The sequence below is a fragment of the Lithobates pipiens genome, unplaced genomic scaffold (genome assembly GCF_037356315.1).
Source record: "Lithobates pipiens isolate NorthernLeopardFrog02 unplaced genomic scaffold, aLitPip1_a1.2 Scaffold_24, whole genome shotgun sequence".
Lineage (NCBI taxonomy): Eukaryota > Metazoa > Chordata > Amphibia > Anura > Ranidae > Lithobates > Lithobates pipiens.
In genome coordinates this window covers 14,787,109-14,795,564 of record NW_027507786.1, presented here as the reverse complement: position 1 = coordinate 14,795,564, position 8,456 = coordinate 14,787,109, and the positions used below count along the sequence as shown (strand labels likewise).

Genomic DNA, 8,456 nt, shown 5'->3' with positions numbered 1-8,456 from the left:
AAAATAAAAAAATTGTGTAGGGGTTCCCCCAAATTACATACCAGGCCCTTTAGGTCTGTTATGAATTTGGAAACGAAAATAATTTGTTCTGCATTGACTTCAATGACATGCAATACCGCATGTGGCCAGAGGGGGGCAACGGAGAGCCTTGGAAACCCTCGGAAAGGCCCGGGGACATCTCGGCTGACCTCGGAAAGGCTTGGAAACACACAGGAACGTAGTATTTCCGAGTATTTCCGAACAGCTCTGAACTGCTTCGATTGGCTCCACTTGGCTCCGCCACCCCCACACCTTTGGTACTGTACGCCAAATTAGCTTTGCTTGTTTTGCGAGACAGCACTTGCAAACCAAGTCAGAATTTTTTTTAAAAGTTGCTCATTATTCAAAATGCTCGTTAATCGCATTACTCGTAAACCAAGGTGCCACTGTACTCTGAAACAGCCCAACTAAACCGAGTTTGTCAGGGGTTGGCAGGCTTCTGACTCTACCAGGTGTATTCTGAACATTATTTAACTTGCCGAACGGACTTGAATGCCTTCTCTGCTCCTATCCCTCAATGCTGAGAAAGCATTTGATAGGGTCCACTGTGGATACATGAAGCAAGTATTGGTCAAATTTGGATTCTCTGGCACAATATTATCAGCTATACTGGATCTATATTCGACTCCTTCTGTGAGAGGTTACTCTTCCAGCCTCCTCTCTAAATACTTCTCAATTTCAAATGGGATGTGACAGGGATGCCCCCTATCCCCCTCTACCTTCAATTTGGTCATAGAACCTTTAGCTGAGGCCATTTGTTCCCATCCAGAAATCTCTGTCTTTCACTTCCATACCTGCCCCCATATTATCAACTTATTTGTGGACGATGTTATCTTGATGCTCACTAACTCGTCCATCTCCCTACCCCACGCTCATTAGGTCTTGACCTCATTTAGTTCCATCTCTTACTATAAAGTAAACATTTCCAAGTCATTTATTCTTCACCTGGGAATCCGCAAACATGCCCACTTGTGAATTATTTACCTTACTCTTGGTCAGACAAGGGGCTACCTTACCTGGAAATTACCCTAATATACCTGACCCCACAATTAAGTGAGACTAACTATTAACCACTCATAAATAAGCTACAAGTTGCAATGCAGCATTATTCAAGCTGTGGGATTTCCTGGATGGGGAGAATGGCCACAGTTAAAATGATGATCCTGCCACAAATTATGCACCTTTTAAGGACCTTGTCTATCCCTGTACTCTCCACTTACTTGCATTCACTCACTTCCCTTATTAAGAAATGTATCTGGCAAAATAAAAAAGCCCACTGCTCCCAATACAATCTTATCAAACATCAGAGAGCTGGAGGAGTTGGCCTTGTAGACATTCCAGATTACTGGTGCCACACAATAGACCCAACTAAAGCAATGGTTTATCCCCTCTACTAATAACCTCTTAGTAAATACTTAATCCTCTTTTATGCACACACATGATCTTAGGGGACACATGATCTTAGGGGTGGAGCGATGCAGGTGTTCAGTGGGTAGAAGACCTATTTACTGATTCTGCACCCTTGTCTTCCAAAGCACTACAAAGTTCCTACCATATCTCATCATGTATTTACATATTTACGTGTGTCAGCATTCCTGAAAACTCAAACCAAACCTGTCTATACATCATACAGTTTGGAAGTTTTTCACCAATCATAACCCCATAACCAAGGGTATATCTTTATTCTACTCACTCCTACACAATAAAATTACCTTCTCTAAACCCCCCCCCCATTGGTTCAGTAGGAATCAGACCTTCATCACGTTTTCACTGATGACCAATGATTAATGGTTGTTAGATATTCCCAAAGTGTTACCCACTTTGCATTAACCATTGGGAATAATCCCAAAAGTTTTTATCCCGGTGGTATTTAACCCCCGAGCCGTCCTGGGAAAATTCCCTCCGAACAACTCCTCCCTTTGTTGGAGAGAATGCAGTCATATCAGCACCGTCTTCCACATATTTTGGGCTTGTAAGGACCTAACTAGTTACTGGCATTTCGTTTTTCAGCATTTATATCACAAATCAGAGGAGTAATCATCAAGCCTGGCCTGGCACTAGACCTACTATATCTGGGTATAGAGTGTTTTTCCCAAGGAATTTTGTACCTTCATAGTACTCATTCTTCTAGCTGCTAAGTCACTCCGAACTAGATTATGGCAGACGTCTCTGAACTCGCCATGCACCTTAATATTAATGGCGGGCGGCAAGTGGTTTTTTGTTTGGGGGGGGGGGGGGGCAGAAAACATCTCATCCCTAAAGATACTCCAGTTTACAAATTTTTCACAAATACAATAGTGCTTTTTAGATCTGCCAGGAGTTCAACTTTAAAGGGTGAAATATGATGGTTGGTATAAACTTTCTTCATTTCCATTTGGTCACTAAATCACTAGGTGTTGGGAAACTGATGACCTCTATTATCCAAGTTATTAACTTATTATATCAACAGACCCCTGCATCATTACTACAAGAAACTTCAAATGTTCCTTTTTGCCATTGACCAAATGAATAAAAATCCAACAATCCTGCCTAATGTGACTCTAGGATATCATCTTTATGACTCGTGTTCGTATGCCAGAAAAGCCATAAAAAGTGTCTTACAGATTTTATCCGGAGCGGGAAAAACTATCCCAAACTATTCTTGCAGAGACCACCAGAAATTAGCTGGTTTTATTGGAGACCAGAGTTTAACCACATCCCTGCCTATGGCCCAGATATCATCTGCATTAAACCACGTGCAAGTGAGTATAATAGCATGAATAATGTCTTAAGTCTCAATTGCTATTTTTATTTATTGTTTTGCATGTTCTTTTTTTTAAACAAATTTTACCAATAGGTAAAACAAGTGCAGTATATATATTGTGACAAGAGGGTACTATGTCACAGTTAAAAGGCAGTCTGGGCCGGTTTTGTAGAGGACTTAGGTAGGGATGAGCCGAACACCCCCCAGTCCGGTTCGCACCAGAACTTTCGAACGGACCGAAAATTCATACGAACTTTAGAACCCCATTGAAGTCTATGGGACTCAAACGTTTGAAATAAAAAGTGCTAATTTTAATGGCTAATATGCAAGATACTGTCCTAAAAAGGGTTTGGGGACTTGGCTCCTGCCCCAGGGGACATGGGTCAATGCCTAAAATGTTTTTAAAAATGGCCGTTTTGGCGGGAGCACTGATTTTAATGATGATTAAAGTGAAAAAAAAAAGTGAAATATTCCTTTAAATATCATGCCTGGGGGGGTGTCTGTAGTATGCCTGTGAAGTGCCACGTGCTTCCTGTGTTTAGAACAGTCCCTGCACAAAATGAGATTTAACTGAAAAAAAAGTCATTTCAAACTGCTTGCGTTTTTAATGTAATATCTGGTTACAGCAATATGGATGAAAATCATTGAGAAAAATGGCATGGGTAGCCCCCCCTGCCCATTACCAGCCCCTTTGGGTCTTGTACGGATATTAAGGGGAACCCCGTACCCATATTAAAAAAAGGAAAGACGTGGGGCCCCCAGGCCTTATATACTCAGAACAGCAGTATACAGGCGGTTCAAACAAGACAGGGACTGCGTAGATTTGTTGTGTTAAGTAGAATCTGTTTGTAATTTTGAACTGGTACATTTTTAAAGTGTAGCTCCAGTCAAAAAATGTATTTTTAAGCTTTTTGGAAAACATAGGGAAGGGTTATCACCCCTGTATATTTTTTTTGGCGTCCGTCTTTTTTCATCTCACTTCATGTTGTCTCCTTCTGTTTGCAAGTAGGAGACGTTTGCAAGTTGGATGTTTGAAAGTAGGGGCCTGCCCTACATGCTCTGCAGAAATGGCGGAACAAGGTGTTGGTGTTGCCACAACATTGTAAGCCCGCAAAGTGACTCTTGGTGGGCGCTGGAGCGCCCTGTGAACGATTATATCAAGAATTGTAATTACATGCCATTGTTGAACAGTGGTAGAAAAACTGACCTTTGGTGGTTGTGGTGCTGGTGCCACAACACTATAAGTCCTCACAGTTACTCTGGGTGAGCACAGGAAGGGGCCCTCCTGTGAAATATTATATCAAGAATTGTAATTACATGCCCCTGTTAAACAGGGGCTGAAAAATTGGGCTGCTGGCACTGGTGCCACGACACTGCAACCTCTCCCATATACTCTAGTTGTGGTGCAGGAATGAGCCCTGCTGCAAAGCATTGCATCAAAAATTGTAATTAAACGCCCCTGTTAAACAGGGGCTGAAAAATTGGGCTGGTGGCATCACCCAGAACCAAAAATGTTCTTCCAACATATCAGCGGAGGAGAAAGAGGATAGACAATCAACATAACAGGACAGTCACTCAGCATCAGCTTAGGCAGTCTTGAAGGGATGTGATTTTTTTTAAAAAAATATTCGGTTACATCAGCTTCAGGTGCTTGGTAGCTGTGGGTGATCCAAGACTGATTCATCTTGATGAAGGTCAGTCGATCAACTAGAGTCGGTGGACAGGCGCACCCTGTGATCGCTAACAAAGCCACCAGCAGCACTGAAGGTGCGTTCCGAAAGAACGCTGGATGCAGGACAGGCCAGTAGCTCAATTGCATACTGTGCAAGCTCTGGCCAGTGATCCATTCTCAAGACCCAGTAAGCCAGAGGATTTTCTGTGGGAAAGGTGTCCAAGTCTGACCTTGCCCCTAGGTATTCCTGCATCATGTAAATCAGACACTGGCAATGGTTGCTGGAACCGATCATACCTTGGGGCTGCGGACTAAAAAATTGTCTGAACGCATCGGTCGGACGGCCACCTTCTCCACCGCTCCTTCTGACCGATGCCTCAGCAACACGTTGTCCAGGACCAGGAGTTTGTAACCTCCCAGTCTCTGGGAACGCGTTGCACAGACCTTTCTGCAAGGCCTCCCGGAGATGTCTCATCCCCTGCTCCCTCTGCGACGGCAAGATAAGGTCGGCAACCTTACCTTTGTACCGTGGATCAAGGAGAGTGGCCAGCCAGTAATTGTCCCTCTCCTTGATCCGAAGAATACTAGGATCCTTCCACAGGCTTTGCAGGATCAAGGAGGCCATGCAGCGTAGGTTATCTGAGGCATTTGGTCCAGAGTCCTCTGGGTCACTAAGGACAACATGATCCGCAGCTACCTCCTCCCAGCCACGTACAAGTCCACGGGTTTCTTGGGACTGTAAATCATCCCTAAAAGACTGCTGCTGATGCTGAGTGCCAGCCTCCACCTCCATGCTGACACAATCATCCTCCTCCTCCTCCTCGTCCTCTTCCTGTGTGATGGGTGGGACAGCAGGAACACTGTCTGGATAAAGGGGGCCTTGAGCGGCAAGGAAGTCCTCCTCTTCCTGCCTCTGTTCTGCCTCAAATGCCCTGTCCATTATTCCACATAGCGTATGCACCAACAGGGGGGCAAGAGGTACAGTGTCACTGATGCATGCACTGTCACTGCTCACCATCCTTGTGGCCTCCTCAAACGGTGACAGGACAGTGCATGCATCCCTAATCATGTCCCACTGGTGTGGTGAGAAAAAACCGAGCTCCCCTGACCCTGTCCTGGTGCCATAGTCGCACAGGTACTCATCGATGGCCCTCTGCTGTGTGTGCAGCAGCTGCAGCATGGTCAACGTTGAGTTCCACCTGGTGGGCATGTAACATATAAGGTGGTTCTTGGGCAGGTTCAACTCCTTTTGGAGCTCAGCCAGCCAAGCACAGGCATTAAATGATCGGCGGAAATGCACACAGACTTTCCTGGCCCGCTTCAGGACATCCTGTAAGCCCGGGTACCTGCCCAAGAACCGCTGCACCACCAGGTTAAGGACGTGAGCCACACAGGGCATAGGGTACCTGTCGGAGAGCGGAGAGGAGGTTGGTGCCATTGTCGCAAACCACCATTCCTGGCTTAAGCTGGCATGGCGTCAACCACCTCTCGGCCTGCCCCTGCAGAGCTGACAAAATATCTGCCCCAGTGTGGCTTCTGTCCCCCAAACAAACCAGCGCAATGGCATTGTTTTGCCTGCGTGCTTGCGTAGCCCCTTGAACGCCTACGGAACACCGTTGGTTCGAGGACAGAGCACTGGAAGAGTCCATGGAGGAAGAAGAAGAGGAGAGGGTGGAGGAGAAAGGTGTGTCACAACCAGTAGTAGCATTTTGGAGGCGTGGTGGTGGAACAACCTCCAACACTACTGCACCTTGTCCTGCATTTTTTGCACACATGATTAAGCTGATGGGCATTCCAGTATGAAGGCGACAACATGGAATTTTAGAAAGTCATGTCTACCTAAATCCTTTGAAGCTTAGACATCTCTTGTAAGTTTTTTGCCTCAATGTTGAAACACGTCTCCCTGTATTTTAGGTTGTTTATGGGGCAATGGATGATCGGCTTGAAAGAGTTATTTTTCCTTCTATTTACAGTTCAGTTAATGAATACTTTCTGATTTATCATTATATATCAGAAGTTATCAGACATCTTGGATGGACTTGGGTTGGAATAATATCATCTGCGGATGAAAGTGGGGAGAGAGCATCGCTTCTGTTATTAAGAATTTTGTCAAAGTTTAAAATTTGTGTGGCCTTCATAGCAAATCATGGTATCAGTGTATTAAAGCCTGAAAGGCATGTTGTGGAAAGTGTGTATAGCACCATTAAAAAAACATCAGTAAAAGTGATCATACTCTGTGGAACATATCATGATTTAATATTTGAATCCTCACTGAGAAAATTACTCAGGGACATAACATTGGTCCTTTCACCCAATTGGGCCTCAAGTATTGCTCTTATAGGAAAGTATCCGGAGATTCTGAATTGTAGTTTATCCTTGAACTTTTGGTTTGAAGCCGATAAGAATTTCAAGAATTTTGTAGATGGTTTCCATCCAACGATTCGTCCAAAAGACAAGTTACTTGAAAATCTGTGGATGACAACCCTTTTTTGCTCGTCAGGAAGCAAAGAAAAAGATTCTTTGTATGAAAATGTTTATCGTATTTCTCTTCACAATTGTACGGGCCAAGAACATTTACCGGACGTCGGAGATTACTCATCTGACAGGACTACAGATCCTGTGTATAGCACGGTGGAATTCTTGGTAAAAGGTCTGCATGTTCTGTACTCATCCCAGAATTATTCTTCTCCTAAAGGTCAGACAGATGATGAAGAAAAATATAGACACAAGGTGAGCACAAATGTGGTCAAAAAAAGGAGAGTCGTTTGTTAGAATCCTTCAGTGGACATGTGTCAATGAGTCATGATTTGTGAGAGGCGACCAACTTGTAGCTTATTGCTTGTAATATCAGGTACAGTGCCTTCAAAAAGTATTCACACCCTTTGAAATTCTCCACATTTTGTCAGGTTACAACCAGAAATGCAAATATATTTTATTGGGATTTTATATGATAGACCAACACAAAGTGGCACATAATTGTGAAGTGGAAGGAAAATGAAAATGATACAAATAAATATGTGAAAAGTGTGTGTGTGTGTGTGTGTGTGTGTGTGTGTGTGGAGGGGGGGGGGGCATTTGTATTCAGACAGACCCCTTTACTCTGATACCCCTAACTAAAATCTGGTGGAACCAATTGCCTTTAGAAGTCACCTAATTAGTAAATAGAGTCCACCTTTGTGTAATTCAATCTCAGTATAAATACAGCTGTTCTGTGAAACCCTCAGAGGTTTGTTAGGCTGCTTTCACACAGAGGCGTCAGCGGTGGTAAAGCGCAGCTATTTTTAGTGGCGATTTACCGTAGATTTTGGGGAGATATTCAGCCACTAGCGGAGTGCTTTTAACCCCCACTAGCGGCTGAAAAAAGGGTTAAAACCAATCGCAAAGAGCCGCTGCACAATCATTTCAATAGGCAGGAGCGGTGGAGAAGAAAAGATGTAGCTGGATAGCCGCACTCCGAATTATTCAACTTTATTTCAAAAATGTAATTAAAATCATAGCATCTAGGCTGGTAAACAGACTAACTGCACAGCTGCTGAAATGTTTCACACCGAACATGGTGCTTTGTCATAGCTGGAGCGGTGGAGGAGCGGTGTCTACAACGCTTCTTCACCGCTCCAAAGATGTTGCTTGCAGGAGTTTTTTTAACGTCCTGTTAGCTCATCGCCTCAGTGTGAAAGCCCTCGGGCCTCGAGACTTCAGGGGAGCTGTTTTTCAGGCGCTTTACATGTGCTATTTTATCCCAAAAGCGCCTGAAAACGCCTCAGTGTGAAAGAGAGCCTTAGTGAACAAACAGCATAATAAAGGCCAAGTAACACACCAGACAGGTCAGGGATAAAGTTGTAGAAAATTTTAATGTAGGGTTATGGAGCTCTGTTCAATCCATCATCTGAAAATGAAAAGAGTATGGCACAACTGCAAACCTACCAAGACATGGCCATCCCCCCTAAACTGACCAGCCCGGGCAAGGAGGGCATTCATCAGAGAAGCAGCCAAGAGGTCCAT

At 44.2% G+C, this 8,456-nt stretch overlaps 1 long non-coding RNA gene across 1 annotated transcript in view; it reads right to left on the bottom strand.

Moving 5' to 3' along the window:
- Positions 1–7,004: 7,004 nt before the first annotated feature.
- The window catches only part of LOC143929543 (uncharacterized), a 46,186-nt gene continuing 44,734 nt past the window's right edge, over positions 7,005–8,456 (bottom strand). Inside the window, exon 3 of the long non-coding RNA XR_013262545.1 lies at positions 7,005–7,143. This is a non-coding gene — a long non-coding RNA (uncharacterized LOC143929543). The remainder of the gene's footprint in view (positions 7,144–8,456) is intronic.